The sequence below is a fragment of the Vulpes vulpes genome, chromosome 9, assembly GCF_048418805.1.
Source record: "Vulpes vulpes isolate BD-2025 chromosome 9, VulVul3, whole genome shotgun sequence".
NCBI lineage: Eukaryota > Metazoa > Chordata > Mammalia > Carnivora > Canidae > Vulpes > Vulpes vulpes.
Window position 1 is genome coordinate 14,915,193 of NC_132788.1, and position 23,094 is coordinate 14,938,286.

Consider the following 23,094-nt stretch of genomic DNA (forward strand, 5'->3'; position numbering starts at 1 on the left):
GAGGCTCAGTGGGAACAAAGAAGTGGTCAGATGTCAGATGGGGATGAGGTATTCAAACCCACCCTGTGTGGGTTCCTCACTGGGCCTTTGTGCCTTCAGAAGCAGAGACTCTGAGTCCTACCTTGTATTCCCTTTGCTGCCTGCCCATGGCTGGACACGGCAACCCAACAGATGTTCAGTTACGGATTGAAAGTTTTTGTCCCCCAAAATCTACATATTGAAGCCCCAACCCCCAATGTGATGGTATTTGGAGGTAGGGTCTTTGGGAGACAACTAAGTTTAGATGCGGTCATAATGTGATTAGTATCCTTTTTTTTTTTTTCTAAAGATTTTATTTGTTTATTCATGAGAGACAGAGAGAGAGAGAGAGAGAGAGAGATAAAGATCGGGGTCCCTGTAAGGAGCCTGATGTGGGACTCGATCCCAGACCCCAGGATCATGCCCTGGGCCAAAGGCAGACGCTCAACCACTGAGCCACTCAGGTGTCCCTAGTATCCTTGTAAGAAGAGTAACAGACCAGAACCCTTCCTCTACCACATGAAGACACAGCAAGAAGGTAGCTGTCTGCAAGCCAGGAAGTGGCCTCCACCAGACACCAAATCTTCCAGCACCTCAGTCTTAGATTTCCCAGCCCTCAGAACTGTGAGAAATGAATGGTTATTAATTCAAGCTACCAGGTACTTTGTTATAGTAGCTCAAGCTAAGACATTCAGTAGGAAGAAGAAGGCCAGAAGCTAAATCTACAAACTCGCCCACCTACCCTTTTCCTCTCCCTGCCTACCTTCTACTGTCTTTTCCTTCCTAGCTCTAAAGAGTGTTCCTGAGCTTGCCTGGCTCTTGACTCTGTCCCCCTACTTGGCAGAGTGCTGCTACCTTTAGGATGGGGATAACAGGGTGGTTTCAGCAAAGTGGCTTCAGCGGTGCTCCCAGAATGTGGTGCAGAGGTGGAACAGGAGAGGTGTCCTGATGCCTCCTCTCCCTTAGGCTACGTGCACTGGGCCACCACCCAGAACAGTGGGGTTACTTCAACTCAGCTACTCCTAGAAAGATCCTCAGGGGTGAGGGGGGAACCAGACTTGTGTGGAACCAGACTGGTATGGCTCAGCTCCTAACTCTCTCTGCCACCAGGGCTTGGTCTTGACTCCACTTCCACGTCAGCCTTGAAGTTCTTTTCTCCTCCTGCAGAGGAGTGAATGAAATGGTCCCTGTTGGCAGATCCCTGACCAGAGCTTCCTCCCCAACACAATGGGGGACTCTTCAGTCTCTACATCATTGAAGAATAGGATCTGGATGCTGTCAGAAGCCTCCTCTGGAAGGCTGAGGGCCAGCCTCCCATGGCTAAATAAGGAGGTCACCACTGCCCAGGAAAGGCTGTGGAGAGAGTTTACCAACTTTCTCATTGCCTCTGGCCAGAAGTATATGCCCAAGCTGAAATAGCAGAATCCAGTCCCCTTGGATGTCAATCTGGGGGACACAGTCCCTCTTAAGCTCCCATCTGCTGAATGTTTCCTTAGGTTTGGATGAAGGACTATACATACCTGATATGGAGCAAGCTATACCCCAACACTGAGGGGGAACACCATCATTATTCTCATACAACAGATGCAGAAAATGAGGTCCCAGGTTTTACATCTAACAAGGGGCAATGCCGAGCTTTGAATCTAGGCTGTAGTCAACAGTGCTTTAGCCATACACACCACCTGTTTACCTCTAGTGGTATCAGGTGCTCTGCAGACCTCACACCAGCCAGTGCCTCCCCCACCCACCCAATGCCCAACCCTCTCCCCACAGGCTTGGCTGCTCCTCTAGTACTCCCCCTAACTCTTTCCCATGACCCCCACCCTGCACTCCGGCTCCAGTCCATAATCCTTTTTAGTCCTTTGCACCTCTAGTCTTGGGCCACCACTGCAGCCTCTCCAAACCTCCAATCGTGTCTATAAAGTGGAGCTAACAGTAGTACCTACCTCGCAGGTTTCTGTATGTATTGAGTGAAGTTTTATTTGTAAAGGAACTGCGATATAATTAAGAGCTTAGTGAATGGCAGTTAGGTTTTATCTTTGTTTTTTAACATATGGAACTTGGTGACTCAAAGCATCTCTGGGCTCTAATCCTGATATATTTTTCTTCAACTTTGCTGGTCTCTGGGCTCTACTTTCCTTTCATTATCTAAAGAATTGGGGACATTTCCATTTGGGGGCTTTAGAGATTAGATTTCTAAAAAATATCAGTAATCATCTATCCATTTTTTTGGTAGAAATTGCTCTTCAAGTATTTAGAAATCACTAGTCTAACAAATAGTAAACTCCCTGAGGATGCCAAATACCCTTGGGGTCTAGCACAGAGCTGGGCCCAGCAGAACTCAGTACATTCAAAGGAACAGACAGTCAGCAGCACAAGTTTGAATAGTGGGGAACAGTCCTGGCCTCTTAAGCTAGTAGTCCCCATCCTTTAGAGGGCTAGAGGATGGGTGTTTTTAGCTAGAGACATCTCCTCATTCCCCCTGCATGTGCTCTGAGTCATGGCCAGCTAATAACAGGTCAGCCCCAGGGTGTAGATGAGATCAGACACCTCTGTCTTCCCCAGAGGCATTTCTGTGGGTCTCTGGCCCTATAGTCCCCTTGGGCTGAGGCAGGCGATGTTGGACTACTCCTGTCTCTTGCTGCTAATGTTCAGCCCACACTCTCTGCCACCACCTCCTTGAGGAAAACTAAGCAGGAGCATAAGTAAAAAGTCCTTTTCACCTGAGTCCACGGAGGGCAGGGTTGGATAGAGTGAGGGAACCCAAGAGATCATGTCACTTCAGTGGCTTGGAGCAGAGGGAAGCAGCCCAGGGGCTGGTTTGCACCAAGCAATGCCAGGTCTTGCACCGGATCTGGTACATGCTGAACACCCCGTGGTGTTCTGGCAAGAGAAACCTTCACAGTCACCAGTCTTAGAAACCAGACTCTTCCTTCTGCTGGCACCCTCCTGTGCTTCAATGTGGAAACATATTTGTCTGCAAAGAATGAGATCCTAAAAGCCTCTTCTGGTCCACAGGAGAAGTGGCGGATCCCTGAGGTCCTCCCACCACCGTGCCCCTGCAGACACATCCTGGCTGCCTTAGGAGTGCTGTGCAGCCAGCACAAGTCTGGGCAAGGCCGGGAGACACTGCTGCAATTAGACCAGATCCCAGAAACCCCACCTGCCTCCCTGTCCCCGTGCCTGAGCTGCTCCAGGGCCAGGCAATGGGGCAGGGTTCTCAGTCGCTGACAGAAAAGGTGTGAGGAGGGAAGAAAGAAGAGACGAGCTCTTGGTTTGTGTTCAGTCCCTTCATCCTGTTTTCCTGTCCTGGGACACACCTCTCTAGAGCCTTACGGGGTTGGAGGCATCTTAAGCAAGGGCCTCAACATAGCACCGTAGTTTCTGACCCTTGGCAGGCTTCCCTGAAACCACTTTATGCTGATGAAAGTAAGGCCTAATTCTGGGCTGCCTTGTGTTTCTCTCACAGGTTCCACATCTCCCATCAGCCTCTGAATCCATGAAGTGCAGTCAAATGGGAGTTTATAGCTGCTGTCCCAGGGACTGTGCAGAGGGCAGTCCTTTGAACTCTGTCTTCCTCTGCTGGTGGGAGGTTCCCACCATTACCTAATGGGGGAGGGCAGAGGCTGCTGCAGGGAAGTCCCATGGCTGCCTCTGTTCCCCCACAGCTCTTTAAGATCTCTGCAAGCTGTCCTGGCTCTAAAATCAGCCCTGAAACTGAACTAACATCCCCTCTCACAGATGTCCCTAAAAGCCATGAGGGCCTCGTGTTGCTGGAGGCACTGTCTTCTCCCCGACAGATACCAACATGCTAGAATCGAGAAACTGCCAGACTCTGAAGATGCAGGTTCTAATGTCACATCAGAGACTAACAGCTGTGTGCTGTGTGCCATGGAAGACACCACCTCAGCTGTCTAGGCCATGCCTAGTGGAAAAGTTTCCTTCACAAAAAAAAAAAAAAAAAAAAAAAAAGCACAGAGGGAGGTGAGAAGGCTGGTGGACGGTGCATGACTGATGCCAGACTGCTCATTTCACGTGGGAGAATTCGTGTATGTGTCCCTGGTATAGAATGTGCATCAAAACAGGAGCAACTTCTCCTCGGTCCACCCAGGCTGCCTGGCCCCATCTTGTTTAATGCCATTTAGGCAGAATAATATTCCCCTAATTTCCCAAGGCAGAAGTCGACTCTTCAGCCTTCTTCATTCTCCTCCGTGAGACTCGACCAGATGTGGGCCTCCTTGCGTCTATGCATCTCTCATAAGCTAAGTGCAGAGAGAAGTTTCATTTTATTTGTTTTTATTTCTCCCCTTTTCCTAACCTTATGTGTTACATAATCCAGAAAATGATGCAGATGAGAAAGGCATTGGCAGGAGGGGAAAAAAAAAAAAAGAAAGGGGTGCAGTGTGAAACACCTTGTATCCAGGTGTTCACCTTGGGGAGAAATCTTCCTCCCCTTACTCCGTTCCACACATGTTCCAGATGGCCTTGTGGGGTTTTCCTGAGGCTAGACCTTCAGGGTCTCTGAGCCCTCCCCTCTCCTGCATTCTGTCCTCCACACATTTGGTGAAAGACAATGTGAGCAAGAGATCTACTTTCAACACCGAGTCTCCACCTCATCTGTCCTTCACTGATGGACATTCAACGATGCCACACTCATCTGTCCTACGTAATTTTATCAGTCCATTTTAATTTAGTCAAATTGACAATGTAGATGGAGATCCAGAGTGACAAAGGTGGAAGTGTTTCCTCCCATATTGTTTTCAGTTACAACTGTTTCCCTCTGCCAGAGTAAGCAGATAAGAGAGTAGTTGTCAGGCAATAATGCCTGACCCCAAAATTTCCCTTCCCTGATACTCTGGACATGTCCTACACCAAGGGCTCATGACCTTCCTACACAGACATCTTAGTCTCATGCCTGCTTTCCTTCCATTGGAGCTGATGGGGAGGGGATGAGGGTAACATGAAAATAGAGCTCCTATTACATTTCACACGCCTTTACTTATATTGGGTCATGTAATGTTCATAAAAATTCTCCCTGGGACACAATGCATTTTATAGATGAGAAAACAGGCTCAGAGATGCTAAGTGACTTGCCGTACAGCTATTAGGTAGCAGAGCCACACACCGATCTATCTGATGCCAAAAATCATATTCTTTCTGTTCTCCACTCCCAAACTTGCCTGGAAGGGTTGACAAGCATGAAAGAGCCCACGCCTCACCTTTATGGCTCACCTGTTCTCTCTACCAGGGCTGTAGGCTGCTGTCCAGGTGAGGATGAACTTCTCTGGGAGACTGAGGGAGCATGGCCTGAGCTGAAATGTTTCCTGAGCAAAGCCTTGTCTCCAGGGGTCACCCCACTGGAGATGTCACAGGACACTGCCATGGCCTTGCCCTCGGCTACTCAGGTTTTTAGCAAACACAAGGGAAGTTCCGAGGCAGGTAGAGGAAGATGATGTTGTAAGATCTTTTTAGATTCTGTGGGCAGGAGGACCCCTGGCACCCTGTTCTTCCGAGATCGAAGGAGGTCCCTATTTGACCGGACCTGCCTCTCCTGGGATGCACACTTGCCTCCTGGCTGGGAATCTTTCCCAATGTGGCATCAGCTCTCTAAGTGGTTAGCATAGCTCACTGGCACCTACAACTTTCCATTTTGTTCAGGTTTGGTTTAAATTGAGCACATATGGGACAGAGGCAGTAAACTTGATTTTCATTTTGGAAAGGTGATAATTGGTCACAACTGTGACTGTGATAGTAAACCTTCACTATCACATTAGATGGGAGCTTCTCAGAACTCTTAGAACAAAGCAGAGGGCAGAGGAAAGGAAGGAAATCAAACATCTGAAGATTCCAGAGAAACAAGAAGGAAGGCAGGACAGAAAAATGGAGGCTGTGAGTATCACCTGTCACCAAAGTCCAGGGCCTCCCTTGCCCTGGGGGGAGAAAGCCACAAAGACTGCGAACTTTCCATTATTGACTAGTTCTCCTATGTCCTCTCAGGCAAATCTGTCTGACACTAAAGGTGAGAGGATCTGATGAGTTCTACTGGCCCTGCTGTCTTTGTCCACAAATAGCAGTGGGCTAGTAAGGGTCTGAAGTGGTAACACCAGTCCTGGTACTGCCACTAATCAGCTGTGGAGGGGAGACACTGAGCAAGTTCCTCCCCAGTGTGAGCTTCTGTGTCTTCATCTGTTTAAAAAAAAAAAAAAAAAAAGCCCCCTGTGATTCCATCCAGGTCCAAAGTGGTGCAAAGCAAGGTGTTACCCGTGTATCCTATTATAAATAAGTCTCTAAACCCCACACATTGACACCTGACCTTGGATGATAGACTAGGAACTTTCCTCTCCTTGAAGCTTTGGCTACCCTATGTTTCCAGGCTGTGTGAGATCTCCCGGACCATGTGCTATCAACCAGGAGACAGGAAGGGGGATAGAAAGTCATTCTAATAAATAATCTGATTTGGAGAAAGGAGTCTCTCCAGCCTCAAATCTATTCTATTCACCATTGCTAGATTAACTTCCTAAAACCAAGGTCTACTATAAACCACTCCTCGACCTATCACATTGGTCACTTCCCACTGCCTGCCAAATAACAAGCAAAGTCCCAAGGGATGTACTAAGCCCTTCTCAATCTGATTCACCTTGCTTTTGTTTCCACCACTGATTGTGCCCTATCTTTGCCACCCCTCCCTCTAACTCTTAAAAGTCGCACCCAGACCACAGGGTGCTTATCATGTTCTATATCTCCCATGAAGACTTTTTCGACCAATTCAGCTTTGTAGAGTGATATTTTCTAATGCATCTGCTGTCTCCCCCAATTCCAAGCCTGTCTGGAACAGTGTCTGTCTCTCTCTCTCTCTCTTTTTTTTTTGCTCCTCTCAGGTTCTGGTAGAGTGCTTGATATGGACCTGGCATTCCCTGACTTGAAAAAGAATGTAACTAAGAGGGATCCCTGGGTGGCACAGCGGTTTGGCGCCTGCCTTTGGCCCAGGGCGCGATCTGGGAGACCCTGGATCGAATCCCACGTAGGGCTCCCGGTGCATGGAGCCTGCTTCTCCCTCTGCCTGTGTCTCTGCCTCTCTCTCTCTCTCTCTGTGACTATCATAAATTTAAAAAAAAAAAAAAAAAGAATGTAACTAAGATAGAAAGAACTAGGTACCAGGGGTCCAGAGCAAGAGTACTTGGAAGTGAGTAAAGACAACAAGTTGGAGAAGAAGAGTTTTGGGGGATGTGGGAGGAATGCAGAAAATAGAATTTAAGGGCCCTTTCAACTCTGAGATTTTGTGTTTCTATGCTGAGTACTGGACATTTCTTCAACACAGGCTCCTTAGTTTCCTGATAAGCCTTGGAACCCTGGACTTGGAGGTCCTATGTGTAGCTCCAGCATAGAAGTGACTCCAGTCAAGAGGAGTTTTTAAATCCTGGGGGAGGCTGAATGCCTGGTGGTCCTGGTAAATGAGGAAATGTCTCAGGAAAGACCAAACATCCTGCCCATGGTCACTCCCTGCTAGTGCGTGTCTCTGAGCAGGGCTGCTGCAGGCCCACGGAGGGGAGGAGCGGGCGGCTGTGAGCACTCCTTCCGTGCAGCGCTGCCTTTTTAGTGCAGGTGGAGGCTGGGGCTCTGCCTCCTGGCTCTTGCTTTCCCCACCTGCCTGCAGTTCAGTTTCCCTGCGGTGCCACCACTGAGGCACTGGGGCTGGGGAGGGTTGTCTTCTCAAGATGTGAGCACATTCTAATCCTTCCTAGCCTCCTCTGCGTGTGCACGGTTGAGATACCCTTCAATGGGAAGGAGGAGAGAGCCAAAGCTGGAGTGTCTGAAGGTTGCAATAAATAAGGGAGGTGCTCTGAGTGCTTAAAGTGTCCTTCTGAAACCCTGCCATCCCTGGCCTGGCTGCTGAGGTGACGAGGGCAGACTCAGCACAGGCATCCTCCAGACTGGTCAGACTGCCTCTTAACAGTTAGCAACCTCAGGGCTCATTCCCCTAGACTTCTATCCCTTGCCATGCTCTGCGAATTCCCCATTGTCCCTAGTTGTGTGGTGGTTTCTATTCTCAGGGTTTTCTCATTATCTTCCTTGAGAAGAGGGTCAGAGGACAGGAACCTGGGTTGGGAGGTCCATTGGGTTCCAGGCCAGGTTGTGTTGGTACTGTTTTCCCCTTCCAACCCTTTCTTGGGAGACCAAACAAAAGTTATCAGTGGTTCAGAGAACCTCCTGTCAAGGTCACCCTGTTCCATCTGATGCTGTCTGACATGAGAACCAAATGTGTTCTTCACCTCCTACCAGCCCCAGTGCAATCCTGGGTGCTAGATGAGCTAGGAAAGAGTACCCCATCTGTTGGCTGGAGATCACTTGCAGCCTCTATGCCACAACAGAAAGTCTCTAAGTTTCTACCTCCCTAGCTGGCCTGTTCCTGTGTGGCATAAAGCTTCCCTCCCTAAAGCTTCCTCACTGAGATAATAGACCCAGCCTCGAATATTCCCCTGTTATTCCTTTTCTTCTTGCCTGCCTGTGTTCCCAGACCCTGTGGCCCTTGGACAGCCCAGGGAGATCTGAAATGGCTGAGAAGGAAGGGCCACCATAGGCCTGATCACCATTACCTTCAGCACTTTGGGGCTGAGCCCTGTGTCCAGAGCCTGTGTCACCTGAAACATGACACATTTTCCTTTCAAGAGATTTATAATCTAGACAGGGAGGAAGGACAGAGAAGCTAAATGCTAATACATGGGAATAGATGCTCAATGGGTGTGACAGTACATGTTGCAGAATTTAAGCAACAGGGAGCTGATGGGGGGGGGGTGTCTTTCTCTCCTCACAGAGGATGTCCTTTCTTCCTTCCAGGTAGGTGCAACCCCTCTGTAGTGAGTGTACCTCTCTCACCCTAGAATTCTGTGTCTCCTCCTATTGAGCCAGGACACTCACCCATGGGACACCACCCAACTGTCCAGAATTATTGGAGTTAGTAGGGAAAGGTGCTGGCAGATCCAAGCTTTGTTTCCCTGCCTGCTTAGCTTTCCCTTACCTCCTTCCCTTGCATGCCTATACTCAATTCTCTCTTCAGCAGGAATATAATGTTCAGCTGCTTTACACCCACTCTGTGAATGCTGCCAGCGAATAATGACTAAGGTAGTGGGTGGAAGTACAGCAAGTTGAGACCAATTTAGCAGTCCAGGGTGCCAGGAGGAGGGTGATTTAGCAGCAAATGGCTTTGCAACAGCAAGGAGGGTGAAGATGCCCCCAAAGCCAACAGGCCAGTGAGCCGAGTGCACAGCCCTGCCCTGGTGCCTCAGGCGGGGATTGCCTCAGCCACCTGGCAGTCTATGCATTGCAGTTATATTCATGCACAGGGCAGGGTTCATCCCTAAACAGCAACTGATTTTCAAAGCAATGCCTACCCTCACCCCTGATCTCAGCTCTACTTTGGCACTTTTGAGGGCCTGTGTCCTTGGGTATGCCTTAGCCTGAGAGTCTTACCTAGATTGGGCTTTCCTTCTAGTAGATGCTGTGGCCTGGGAGCTTCTGAAGCTCTGAAGAACTAATGGTAATTCAAAAGACTGCTCTGGGCATGGCAGAAATTGAGGTTCTGTGCCATCGAGGAGGGGGGCAATCCAAGCACACTTTAGATCATGCCACAGAAAGACCAACCCAAGTAGGCATAGGGTGTGGATCTTCCAGGTCCTGCCATCTGGGAATGTCTGAGGATTCACGTTATGGGATATGACTGCGAGTGTGGATATCAGAGGAGAGCATGCCTCAGTGAAAGAGATGAATGGATGAATTCGGGTGTGCACGTGTGTGTGTGTGTGTGTGTGTGTGTGTCTGCTGGCTGTCATTCTGAAGGCATTTATCCTCTCCCACAGTGATTAACTGACATGGAAGCTAATCTATGGGTGATCTGGATAGGGCAACTTTTTACTGCCTTTGTTCCAGGTACTGGACAAAACCCATATCACATCTATTTAGACACCAATTTGGCCTATCACTTAGCAAGAAAAATCACCAGTCTACTGGATTGATTAGAACAATTAATTTTAGCTTTTAGCTAACACATACACACGCTCATATTCTATTTGCTAATTAATGAGGCCTGCCAATTGGGTGATAATAGCAATGAATTGGGAGTCAGGACAGCTGGGTTCAAATCCCAGCATTCCACTAAAAATCTGGGGTGAGGGATCCCTGGGTGGCGCAGCGGTCTAGCGCCTGCCTTTGGCCCAGGGCGCGATCCTGGAGACCCGAGATCGAATCCCACGTCGGGCTCCCGGTGCATGGAGCCTGCTTCTCCCTCTGCCTATGTCTCTGCCTCTCTCTCTGTGTGTGACTATCATAAAAAAAAGAAAAAAAAGAAAGTTAAAAAAAAAATCTGGGGTGAACCTCTTCACCCCCAATAGGTTCCTTCAGTTTTCTCATATGCCAAATTGTGGAAGATACTTTCTCACAGGGTTGATAGTGATACTAACAATAACAACAATAGCAGCAACAATAATAATATCCTTTTTAACATGTAAAGTCCTGTACAAATAAAAAAGGCTATTAAAATTATTATTACAGGCAGCCTAGAGATGGTGGTAGACTGTCAGGTGGAAGTCGATGTCTGGCAGGAAGCAGGATGGAGATTGCAGATACAGAGGCAGCATTGCCAATCGGCAGCTAGCCCGAAGCCCAACGCAACCATGCCTGATTTTGACACATCTCCACCCACTTCTCTAAATCCTTGGAGAAGGGGATCCAGAGCCAATCTGCACACTCATTTTGCTGGAGGCAGTTGTTAGAGGTGAGTTACTTCACATCCTTCATTTCCCAGCTCTGTCTGGTCTGGGTGCCTTGCTGAGCTACATGGAAGGAGGAAACATTTCCTACCTGGGTTCCCTTTGGAAGAAAAAGCTCCATTTCCTCAGGTCTCAGCTTGCATCTTGGAACTATGACTTCGCTGCTGCTATGTCTACTTTTTATACTTTCCTGAGGTTTGACTTCAAGGTTTAGTTCATGACCACTTCTTCCCTGGTGTCTTTGAGCTCCCCTCCCTCATGCTGAGCAGCTGCTGTGTTCAAAGTTAGTACAATCCAATTTTCAATGTACTTGTCATTGATTTATGTATATGCTGGTTCCTCTTCTCAATTCTCATCACAAATTTTAGTCTCAAGCCATTATTGAACCATTTTTTTTAAATCCCCCATCTCTGTGGCACCTTGAAAACCTTCAATAAATAGTGATGTACAGTTCTAGGGAAACTAAAATAATCACAAACCCCTGAGAAGGCACGTGGCAACCCTGCTATGAGAAATAATGGGGTGGTGTAAACGGCACGAGACGGGAGTCACCAAACTGTAACCATGTGACCTTGGGGGAATCATGGCCAGATTGCCTCCCTATCATGGTAGCAATTCACACTCCCAACAACAGCGTAAGTGTCTATTTTAGATCAGCAATTTTCAGACTGCAGCAGCATGAAGATCTATTCAAAAGGAAACTCAAAGAACTACCACTTAAAGTGCCTAAAGAACCCCCAGACAGCTGGCTACTTTTTTGTTAGCAAACCCCTAGAAACACCTCATCACTGCCTTGGAACCTGTGCCTTCCTGGGGTTCCAACTGCACAATTTTTAAAACCTTAATTCTAGATCATACCTACCACTTCCCACTAGTGTATATCCATTGGTTGACTGACCCCGAGATAGAGTGCCTAGGTTGGCAGGGTGGGTAGGAGCTAGGTTTTCCTTGTGTTCCCAAACTGGAGTTAGGAACTGAGACGAAGGAACCCTGTCTAGGCAGAGGCCCTGAAAGAGATGACCCAATAACAGGGGCAGGAAAGCCAGAGGCCATGCAGGAATCTGTGCTGGGAAAATGTTCCTTGCCAACAGTCCCCGATATCTCTTCTTCCCATTGCTTTATTAAGCAACCATTTACTAAGGGCCTACTCATAGTAGCCAAATAGTATACTATGAGCTGGGCATTCATGACATCATCTCTGCCTCTAAGAACCATTTGGGCTCTTCAGGATCAGTGGGTAAATGTCAGCATAGTGTGGAATGATGGTAGGAACTCAGAGAAAGGCATGTAACCCAGACATAGGGAAAGAAGAGGGGAAGATTTCTTGGATGGGTTGATTCTCATGGTTAAGACCAGAAGCGCAAGTGGGAGCTTGTTTGGTGATGGTAGAGAGACAGGGTAAGAATATTTGACAGAGAGGAAACGTGTATTTCTCTTTTCAAAGTTAGTAGAAGAACATGGAAAGAGCCAGAGCTGAGCTGAGTGGAGTTCAAACCCCTGCTCCTCCATCCTCTACCCTAACTACATTATTTAACTCTCCTCATCTAATAATCATACACACCCTGCAGGGCTGCGCTGAGAATTAAATGAGATAATGAATAACAAGTACTGGGCACATAGTGTACTTAGTGAACAGTATTAGGTGTTGCTAAGTATTACCCATGACACCAGTCTATAAGCTGATCAACCACAGGTTTGCCCTCATTACCTTATGCATCTTCATAGTCTAATGAGGCTACGCCTGGCCCAGAGCTTTGCATTTTGTAGGTACCCAATGAATATTTATTAAGTGAATGTTGAATAAGTGCAAAGGCATATACATAACTTTTTAGAATTAGGAAGCCATTTTTATATGGTTGGAATCCATCTACCTCCTTGCCCATACAGGCACAAACGTGGCTTCTCAAAACTGCACGGCGGATCTTTCCCTCATGCACTCCCAAAGCATTGGCTCTCCCGGACAACACACTGCACAGCGGCACACTTTAGACGGCAGCCACCTCAACACACATCTACTGGGATGCACATGGCAAGACAGGAGGCTCCTCGACAGACACACAAATGCACAAGCTGAATTGTTAAAGCAGGTTTTACTTTGTGAGGTAGGTGCACAGAGGCTGCCATAAATGTTAAGTAACAACCATCTCGAACATCCCATCCTCCTTCTTGCTTACACATACACACTCCTGAAAGACTATCCTTTTTCTCCACCTGTTTTTTTTTTTTCTCACTTCATGAAGAGTGAATGTCCACACACCCATCTGCTCAGATGCTGAGACCTCGTACTTGAACTTCCACTTGCTAAACTTAACTCTGCTCCTATTAGCTGTGGACCTTAGGGAAAGCCCGGCCCCCGTTCTTCACTGGTAGAACACAGAGAATGAACCATGCTTCATGCCAACCTGGTAGTTACATTGTGAGGATAAAGGAGATAACAAATGAGATAACGTCTGTGATGTGGAGAAAGCACCTCAGAAGAAAGGCACTGGATAAATATAAGGTGTAAATGCCAGACCTGATTAGTGTGTATGCCCCTGCCCACAGATTTCCACCCACACACTCTGCTCTTCTCACCCTTGAACACAAACACCCTTCCCACCTGTAAAAGCTGTCTCTAATACCCATTTTCGTGTGTGTGTGTGTGTATGCTTTAGCACCTATATGTTCCCCAGTATACCCACAGAAAATTGTGTTTGGACTTAGAGGAAGCTCAGGTTACAAGCACTGTCTAGTCCCTACCCACAGAGTCTTCTCAGGGTCGTTGGTTCTGGAAGACTTGCCAAGCACACACACAGCTCATCTCTCTCTGGCTAGACTTCTCTGCTCCTCTGGTTGCCACTAGGCTGCACTTCCAGCAGAGCAGGAGACCCTTTATCTGGCACAGCTCCTGCCAAGAGCTCTCCAGAACTCAGTCCCTCCATGCTAGTCTGCCCAGCACCTAAGACTGAAGACCAGGGTTGATGGTTGCAGGAGGGTGTGGATGGAATGGGAGAGGGGGGGGGGATCCAGGAAATCTAGATGCTCAGATCCCTAAGCACTCTTTTTGTTCTTAGGGAACCAAGGGCTCTGAAGCTAACAAGTCCCAAGCACTTTCCTAGGCCTGACATTCTTGTGGGCAAGCAGAGCATTCATTTGCTCCAGAGTTCACTCCTTTCCATTTCGAGCAGAAGGAGAAAGATCACCTGGCCTGTGGTGTTTTGATGCCTGTTGCTGCTGAGTTTTATGCTCTGAAAGCTGGAGTTCAGCATGTTGAAGTGTGTGTGTGTGTGTGTGTGTGTGTGTGTGTGTGTGTGTAGGGGTGGGGAGGGAGTCAGGGGCTGGCTGCCTTTGGCCGGTGGGAGAAAGAAGTGGACGTGGTGTGTGTGTAGGTGTGGGGCTGTGTGTGTGTGTGTTAATCTGGCTGAATGGCAAGTCTACGACTGATCCTTGTTGACCCACAACTCCAGGGGGCCACTTTCCACGTTCAAGGAGCCCCTCTCTATCCAACTCAGCCCCCGTGACACATTCCTTCAGTGAGACGTCCCAAACCTCTAACTGCACCAGTGTCCCTGCCACCCCGTGAGCACGGACACGGCCCATCTCCAGGGTTCAGACGGCCAAGCGCAGTGTCCAGACCCCAGCTGTCACACCCTCCGTCTGGGGCCAGGGACCCTCTGGGCTCACGCACACTTCCCCTTTTGCTCATCTCAGACATCAGTGTCACCCAACACTTCGTGTCCAGCAAGATCAGATTCGGGGCTGGAAGCAGATGCAGCCAGGGTGCAGGAGACGGAGACAAAGCCGCGAGGACGGGCGCAGCATCCCTTTCTCCAGGCTGGGTCCCGAGCAGCAGCACCCACCCCGGCGAAGGGGGCAAAGAAAGACCCTGACAGTTACGTGCAGAGACAAAGACACCCAGACGGACGCCGACACAGACAAAGACCGACGGACGCCCGGACGCCCGGGACGCGGCGGGGAGCGCGGGTGCCCCCGAGCCCGAGCGCCCGGGGCGCGGCGGAGGAGGACCCGCGTGCAGCGCACCTTACCTGCCCCCTGCGCCTCCGGCTGACTCGGGCATCGCTTCCTGGGGGGGCCGGGGGGCTGCAGTGAGGTCCCGGCCGTCTCCGCAGGGCTGCGGGCTCGCGGCGCCGGCTCGCCGGACCGGGCGGCGGGAGAAAGTTTCGGCCTCCGCGCGCGTCCGCAGCCCGCCCGCCCGCTCCCGGCGCGCCGGCCTCCGCGCGGGGTCCGGGAGCCGAGGGCGGGGCGGGGCGGGGCGGGCGGGGCGGGGCGGGGCGGGCGGGGCGGGGCGGGGCGGGGCGGGGCGAGCGCCGGCGCCGCTCATTGGCCGGGCGCGGCTCGCAGCCTCTCGCTTGCTGCTCGGCGGCCTTTGTTCCCGGCTGACAGCTGGGGCTGCCCCGCACTTGGGGTCGGCGGCCGCCGGGCCCCGTCTCTCCGCTCCCACCTCGGGCGGCCCTGAGCTTCTCTCCCTGCCCGCCGGCCCTCCCCCTCCTGCGACTCTTCCCGTCGTGGTCCTGTCCCTGCCTTCCCAGGAACGCGCGCTCCGTCCTTCCTCCTTCGCGTTTCCCAGGTTCATCCCTTGGCTTTCTCCTTTTCCCCTGGATCCTTCTCTTCCTTCATCCCCCCTGCTCCCCGCCCCATCTTCTTACTCACCAGTTTGCTTTCCCCAACCCCATCCCTGCAGCCCCTAGGTCTGGATTTCCAGGTGAAAGACGGGACCAGCAGCCTAGGGATGGGCATTGCCTCACGTGCTGGAGCCCGGAACACTGGCACCCCCACTCCCAAGACATTTCTTGTGCTTTTTCTTTTTTAAAATTTTATTTACTCATTCATGAGAAACACGGAGAAAGCGAGGCAGAGACATAGGCAGGGAGCCCGATGTTGGGACTCGACCCCGGGTCTCCAGGATCACGCCCTGGGCCCAAGGCAGACGCTTAACTGCTGAGCCACCCAAGCGTTCCAAGACATTTCAAAGGCAAACTTTTCCAGCTCCCTCGGGGGGGGGGACTAGGTTTCGGGTGAAAGAATGAGTGGGAAATATCAGAAAGGGAGACAGAACATGAGAGACTCCTAACTCTGGGAAAGGAACTAGGGGTGGGGGAAGGGGAGGAGGGCGGGGGTGGGGTGGGGGGGTGACTGGGGGACGGGCACTGACGGGGGCACTTGATGGGATGAGCACTGGGTGTTATGCTATATGTTGGCAAATTGAACACCAATAAAAAATAAGTTTATGTATAAAAAAAAAGGAAAGCTGAGTCGTGTTCCAAGTTGATAGCTATAAATCTCACCCAGTGCCTTTTTAATGCCATCATTGTCTCCACCACCCTCATTTTTAACTTCTAGCAGTTGGGCTAGGAAGGAAACCAAGTTTACAGGCTTTGGGAGGACAAAAGGCCAGTTAAATGGGGTGCTGGGTGTGGCATGAGGCTCTGGTCCTGGGTTCACCCAGGTTAATTAATTCACTAAAACCGGGCACGGCTCTACCCAGGGAATGCCAGCCTCAGCCAAGTGGAGGAGGGAACACTGAGGTGGCTGATCTCTGACTAAAAGTAGAATGAGGGATCCCTGGGTGGCACAGCGGTTTGGCGCCTGCCTTTGGCCCAGGGCGCGATCCTGGAGACCCGGGATCGAATCCCACATCGGGCTCCCGGCGCATAGAGCCTGCTTCTCCCTCTGCCTATGTCTCTGCCTCTCTCTCTCTCTCTCTCTGTGACTATCATAAATAAATAAAAATTAAAAAAAAAAAAAAGTGGAATGAGGGAAGACAGCCCAAACAGAAGCAACACCATGTTGTTTCAGCCACCCTGTTGCTCTCAATCTTGTAAAATATCCTTACCATTTCCAGATCTGGACTCTGAAAACTTCAACTCTCAATTCTAAGCTTTCTGGAAGGAAACACAACAGACTTCCAGAGCAGAGACAGGCTCTGCTAATTATCATCTGTGTGACCCTGAGCCAAGGCCATAACTTCCTTATATCTCAGGGTTTTTGTTTTTTGTTGGTTTTTGTTTTTTTTTTTTGGTGGTGATATTGTCATTTATATATATTTTTCCCCTTTATGAAATGGGGAAACAATTCCTGGAATGTAAACTTCCTGAGGGCAAGGACTTGTTCAGTTATGGTTCATAGCTGAGGGACCTGATCTGTTCTGTTCACAGATGTACCCTCAGCACCTAGAACTTGGCTGGTATATCATAGTCATTCTATAACCACTTGTAAATGAAGCAATCCCTACTTTATAGGTTCGCTATGAGGATTAAATAAGAATCCTTGGCATGTGGTAAGTACATACACATGGTAGCTATTACAAGGAACATTACAACTTCTCTGTATCAACTCCAAAGGCCATTTCAGCCTTCTCTGAAGATCACCTCTTCTTTTCCACCTTTGCATATATTTGTCCCTCAGTTTCAAAGGCTTTTCTCTACCTGTCAAAATTTGAGACCTAAAATGCTTTCCTTATTCACACCATCTTTGATCATCTCAGCCAAAATGACAATTCCTTTTTCTAGAGCTCCACGTCTCTTGTCCCATTCATATGTATGCTTGCTTGCGTGGTGACTGTGACTGCAGGTCTGTCTTTCCCTAGACTATGAGCTATCTACAGTCAGACACTGGACTCTACATCTCCAGAGACAGATGTGGTACCTCACAGGTGGGAATGTCTCAGAAACACTTGCAGAATGGATTAATATAAATCTAACATCTCAGCACTTTAAAAAAAAAAAAAGTAGAATCTTGGAAGGTAGAATAAAGGATTATGGGATGCTGGGTGGCTCCGTGGTTGAGCATCTGCCTTCAGCTCAGGACGTGATCCTGGGATCCGGGGATTGAGTCCCGTATCAGGATCCTCGTGGGGAGCTTGCTTCTCCTTCTGCTTATGTCTCCGCCTCTCTCTCTCTATGTCTCTCATGAATAAACAAATAAAATCTTAAAAAAAATAATCAGGTGGACTTCTGATTTCAGTCAAACTCATTTTTCTGTTTTTAGATGTGGAATTCCATGGACGGAGAAGAATACTAATCCTGAAAACCTGTTCCTCATTTTGGCCCTACCACTACTACTTAAATGCTCTTGGATAAGCCATGTCCCTGGCTAGGCCTCAGTTTCTATATCTGCAAAGTGGGTAGTTTGAGTGAGACTCTTTAAGGGTCCGCATCCAGCACTGACATATTACGGTTCTCTGTCAGAAGCATTCTAGGTAGCATATAAAGCATGACATGTAGCTCTCTTATAATGACTGAGTTAGGCAAAGGATGCAGGCAATGCATTGGGGTGTATGCAAGGGGTGGAACCAAGATAGAGTATGAAACAACAGAAGCACCCTGTGCAAGGGATGCTTCAGAGATAAAGTGGGGTGCATTGAAAGTGGGGGTGGAAGTAAGGAAGCAGAATAAGGGGAGAAGAGCTGCCATGGTACAGCGTGGTGTGTGTGTGTGTGTGTGTGTGTGTGTGCGTGTGTGTGCATGAAATCCTCAGGAATGTGGACTCCAGAAGTAGAAAGCCATAATTAGCTCCCTGATTCAGCTGTTGAGTATGGTAATGCAATGACTGGGTGTGTCTGCTCCTAACACCCCTGGTGGGGTTCTCAATGTGGCTCCTCTTCCTTTGTCTGTTCAAGGAGTGCTGCCCTGACTGGGCCCTGGGTATCCCATAGGAATCTCTGCCAGACTTTCCTTTGCCTGAGCTGAGTCTGGAAAGCTGGGTCAAAAAGCATGTTTTTGTAAAAAAATTCCCTGCCTTCCTCATCTGTTCACCAACAAAGATTCAAGTAGTTAACCATTCTGGCTTATCACTTTGTCCTTCATCTCTAGGGCCTTAGATTGGCCACATAGGACTAGGCCCATGGACCAGTTAACACTTTCTCTGGATTAGAAGCGCCTCTGCCTTTCTCAGTGTGCTTTCACCTATTACAATGTAAATAATTGCCCATCTTCTTGTTTGTGTGTTCAACTTTTCTGTAAGCTTCTTACTCAGAGACCACATCTTTCTTGTTCAACACTGAACGCCCAGCACAGTTGATATACAGAAAGTACTCAAACAATATTTGAAAGAATTATATTGAGAAGAGAAAGATGATGTTTTAGAGAGAGATATGAACTCAAATACAGAAGATTCACATTTCTTCTCACTTCAAATTTGTGGTCTTGTCACAATATTTCTGAGACTCCATTTGCTCATTGTAAAATGGGCCTATTAACATTTGCTCTACCTGTCTTATGGCAATGATGCAAAGATGAAGAAAATTAATCAAGTTGAAGATGGTAAGAAAAGTAAAAAATGTCAAATAATTGTTTAACATTATTTCAAGTCTAAAAAAATGCAGATACTTTTGTTAGATGATAATAAAACTTGACTATAGGGGCGTGCCTGGCTGGCTCATTGGTGAAACATGTGACTCTTGATCTCAAGGTTATGAATTCAAGCCCATGTTGGGTGTGGAGATTACTTTAAAAAAATTAAAAATCTTAAAAAAATAAAAAAGCTGACTATATTTAACTGAGGCTGTGTATAAATAAATAAAAAAAATTTTTTTAAAAAAATAAAAGGGATCCCTGGGTGGCACAGCAGTTTGGCGCCTGCCTTTGGCCCAGGGCCCGATCCTGGAGACCCGGGATCGAATCCCATGTCGGGCTCCCGGTGCATGGAGCCTGCTTCTCCCTCTGCCTGTGTCTCTGCCTCTCTCTCACTGTGTGCCTATCATAAATAAATTTAAAAAATTTAAAAAAAAATAAAAAAAAAAAACCTGAGGCTGTGTAATCTCCAAAAGCAGGTAAGAAAATATAGTGGATAGATCACTTAACTGCTACTCCATCTGTCTCCAAGCTACCCTAGGAAAGTATAAAAAGGCTGATTTTCCTGAAGGTCAACCTAATGCCTCTTGACCTTAAAGAATGCCCCACCAGTGTCCTGTCTCCCTCCAGGATAAACAAAAACAAAAACAATCAAACAAACAACAACAACAACAAAAAAAAACAGTTCTCCTGGAGTTTCCCCGGATGTGCAGTTTTTATAACCAGAATTTACATTGCTTACCTGAATGCAGCTCTTATCCCTGAAGTTTACTAAACTCTTCTTTACATTGGGAGGAACATCTCTTCTTTGACTTCTCTGAGCACTAGGAAGACAAATAGGATAAAATGCAAGTAATGTTTTTCTTTCCTAGAAAGTACTAACTGACTCCAAGGAATTGTTAATCATTATCATCAGGAGGATTATCATCCGGAACTTCGTTTAGAGTACTTAATCTATATTCAGGAAAGGAGAGGGCAGTTGTAGAGGAAACAAAACACCTTTAGGAGCTCTAGAGAGAACTTGCTGACATCAGAATTCCTATTCAATGACTACTCATTCACACTAACATGCTCAAGTTGCCTTAAGAAGTATATCCACTCCACTCTTTCGTTTAAAGGAAAACTGAGTCAAAGAGCGAGGTGAGAAATTTGCCCAGCTTTACTGGAGTTGGCACCCCAGGGTTTTGAGGCATGTACCCTCTAACTGCCTCAGAAACCTTGAGACTGATACAGTGCTTAAATGTGGTTTAGTGTAGACCACTGGCAGGCGGCCTTCCTCTGAGCAGAGAGCAGTGAAGCAGCCACCTTGGCAATACAAAACCAGGGCTCAAATGGCACTCATTGGCTTCTAGTCTGAATAGGCTTTGTTCAGCCATCAGCTGACAAGGGTCATGTGATAACCGTTTAGCAAACTCTTCAATGTAAATGCAGGGTTGAACTAGATTACAGAGAAATAAGGAGGAAGTATTGTGATTTGACATGTCTTGCTCCACCCCAAATACCATTTTCAGTAGCATACAATAGGCTATTTCTAATTCAACATCCTAGCTGTGAATGGGCCTGGCCTTTCATCTGTTCTGGAATCTATCTCTTCTGTTGTTTTAACTAGTTTGCATCAAACTGTGAATTAGGAGGATGTTTCTACTTACAAGAAACAACAACAACAACAAAAAACCTGAATTAAATTGGCTTAAACAATAGGTAACAAAAATCTCATGAATTAATACATTAATAAATCAGCCTCCAGGTTAGTTCATACCATGGCCTCATAATGTCATCACAGATCAAGCCTTTGCATCTCTCTTTCTGCCATTCTTGAACTATGGGCTTTGCCCTCATGGTGCTTGCTCCATGACTTTGGTTGGATCTGCCAGTCGAGTTGTCACACCCAGAACCAGGGATGGGCTAAGAAATAAAAGACCTTTGTTCCTGCATCTCTTTCTTAAGATCAAGGAAACTTTTCCTGAAAGGCTCTCAGTTGACACTAGACAGGACTAGAGGCATCATCTAACAATCATTGGCAAACTGAAGGAGACTATCATCACTGGCTTTGACCGATTGGTTGGATAGTGGGACATACCCATACATTTCACCTTTTTCTTCAAGGGTGAATAGGGAAGCCATGGAGAAAAACAGTCATTGCTTGCCTATTACGTACCTCATCTTTGCTGGACATTTTATCTAGAGTATTTTACTTAATAACCATAGAAATCATTATCTGAGCGGAGATAAAGAAATCTCAGCTCAACGTGATTAAGTAATGTACCCCAAATCCACCACTAGTAAGGGGAGGATAAAGGACTGGAATGCAGGTTCATCCAAAGCCTTTTCTCTCTCTACTGTTCCAAGCTGTCTTATTAGAATTGACTCTTCTCAGGTCTACCCAAAGCTAGAGATGCCCCAAATGAATTGAAACCTTCCAGGAACCACTGTATGCACAAGAGATAAATAGCTTTGTAGTGTCTCCAGCACCTCCATAGCTTATTCACCTCAGTTTCTCCTTCTTCCCTCAGTTCTATACTGCCTCTTCACCTTCACCAAGGCCACATTCACCTCTCAGCTCTTTGTCTTCTTCAAACCATAATAGAAGTCTTTCAAGGATCTCCCTAAGCCCTGACCTAGTCCTCCTGAATCCCCCCTTCACACTCCACTGAAGTCCTATCAAATAGAGCATCCATATCCTGCTATTCTTTGATTCCTTGTGCACTTTGTAACTTGTGTTCTATTTTTTCAGGTGAATGCATCTCATTTTCCTAGTACATGTTTCAGTGCTCAGCCCAATGCTTGGCACATGATAGGCACTCAACAAATATTTAGTGACTAAATGATGGCAGGGACCACCTCTTATTTTTCTATATCTCTAATAACATTCAGCCTGCTGCTGAGCACATAGGTGGTAACTAATAGACTGATTGACTTTGGGCTAATTTCTCCACAGGGCTGAGGAATGGCATACAGATGAAGAAGTTGACATGACCTTTGTCAGTTCTGAAGGAGGTCTTTGGCAAATGGACCCTGTCAAGCTCACATTTACTTGTAGCCCTGAACTCATTTAAACAAATAGAACATATGAGACCATGACTTCTGGGAAATCATTTAGTTCCCCTATGGGGAATGCTGGCATGATCATTTCCTTTCCTCCAGGGTGGAGAAAAAAAATATCAGAGGCTTTTGAGATCCTGTGTGCTGAAATTTAATTTATGCATTTACTCAGTCATTTCTCAGGAAGCTGCTGGGTGAAAGGGATCCTAGACAGAAAGGCCGATGCTATGCCCTAAGAATTGGTAGGATCAAGAACTGGTCTTCTGGGGTGAGAGGTTACCCTGGACTTGGACTCCTACTGACCTGCCTGAATTTCTATTTGAATCTTCCAGGTCACTACATGTCTCAACAAGCATTGCCATTCTCCCCTGAGGTCTTCTGGAGTTAACCTCACTCTCTGTACTTTGTGCGTCAAAGTGTCTACGTGTTGACTACATATTTTGCTTTATTCCCATACTGACTCTAGTCACCATGAGAAAGCTTCAATCTTATTGCCTCCAAAAAGAGAGGAGCTAGAGAAAGGGACAGAGGAGTGGAATGGTGGATGGCTGTCCCAGGTATTCTCTGAGGTTCATTTCAGCATTCTCTGACTCTTTTTAACTAAGTTTACTGGAAACAACAAAGAAGAACTGTTGCAGCAGTCGGGTGAGCATTCCATCCAGAAGAGGCTTTTGGTAAACTTTGAGGGGTTTTGCCTTCATGAAATAATCATTGCAAAATGCCAAATAGCATCAGTTTCCTGGATGTTTTCTAGTACTAGTGCCTACGCCACTATGCTTATCACAGCACCTGTCATACAGGAAACCCCTTTAATTATTATTTTCTTTGCCCCCCCTCAATCAGAAACCCAGCTAGGTGACCTTGGCCAAGTCTTTTGCCCATATCCTCAGTTTCTGGCACTTGTGAGTGGTATTGACAATATAATTCCACAGGGAGGGACACACACATACACAAATATAGAGCAGATTCAAATGCGTTTA

At 47.6% G+C, this 23,094-nt stretch overlaps 1 protein-coding gene across 1 annotated transcript in view; it reads right to left on the minus strand.

Annotated features, from left to right (window-relative positions):
- The window catches only part of LZTS1 (leucine zipper tumor suppressor 1), a 51,883-nt gene extending 36,883 nt beyond the window's left edge, over positions 1 to 15,000 (minus strand). Inside the window, exon 1 of the mRNA XM_026006366.2 lies at positions 14,807 to 15,000. The gene's annotated coding sequence lies outside the window, so the exon portion shown is untranslated. The remainder of the gene's footprint in view (positions 1 to 14,806) is intronic.
- Positions 15,001 to 23,094: the final 8,094 nt, after the last annotated feature.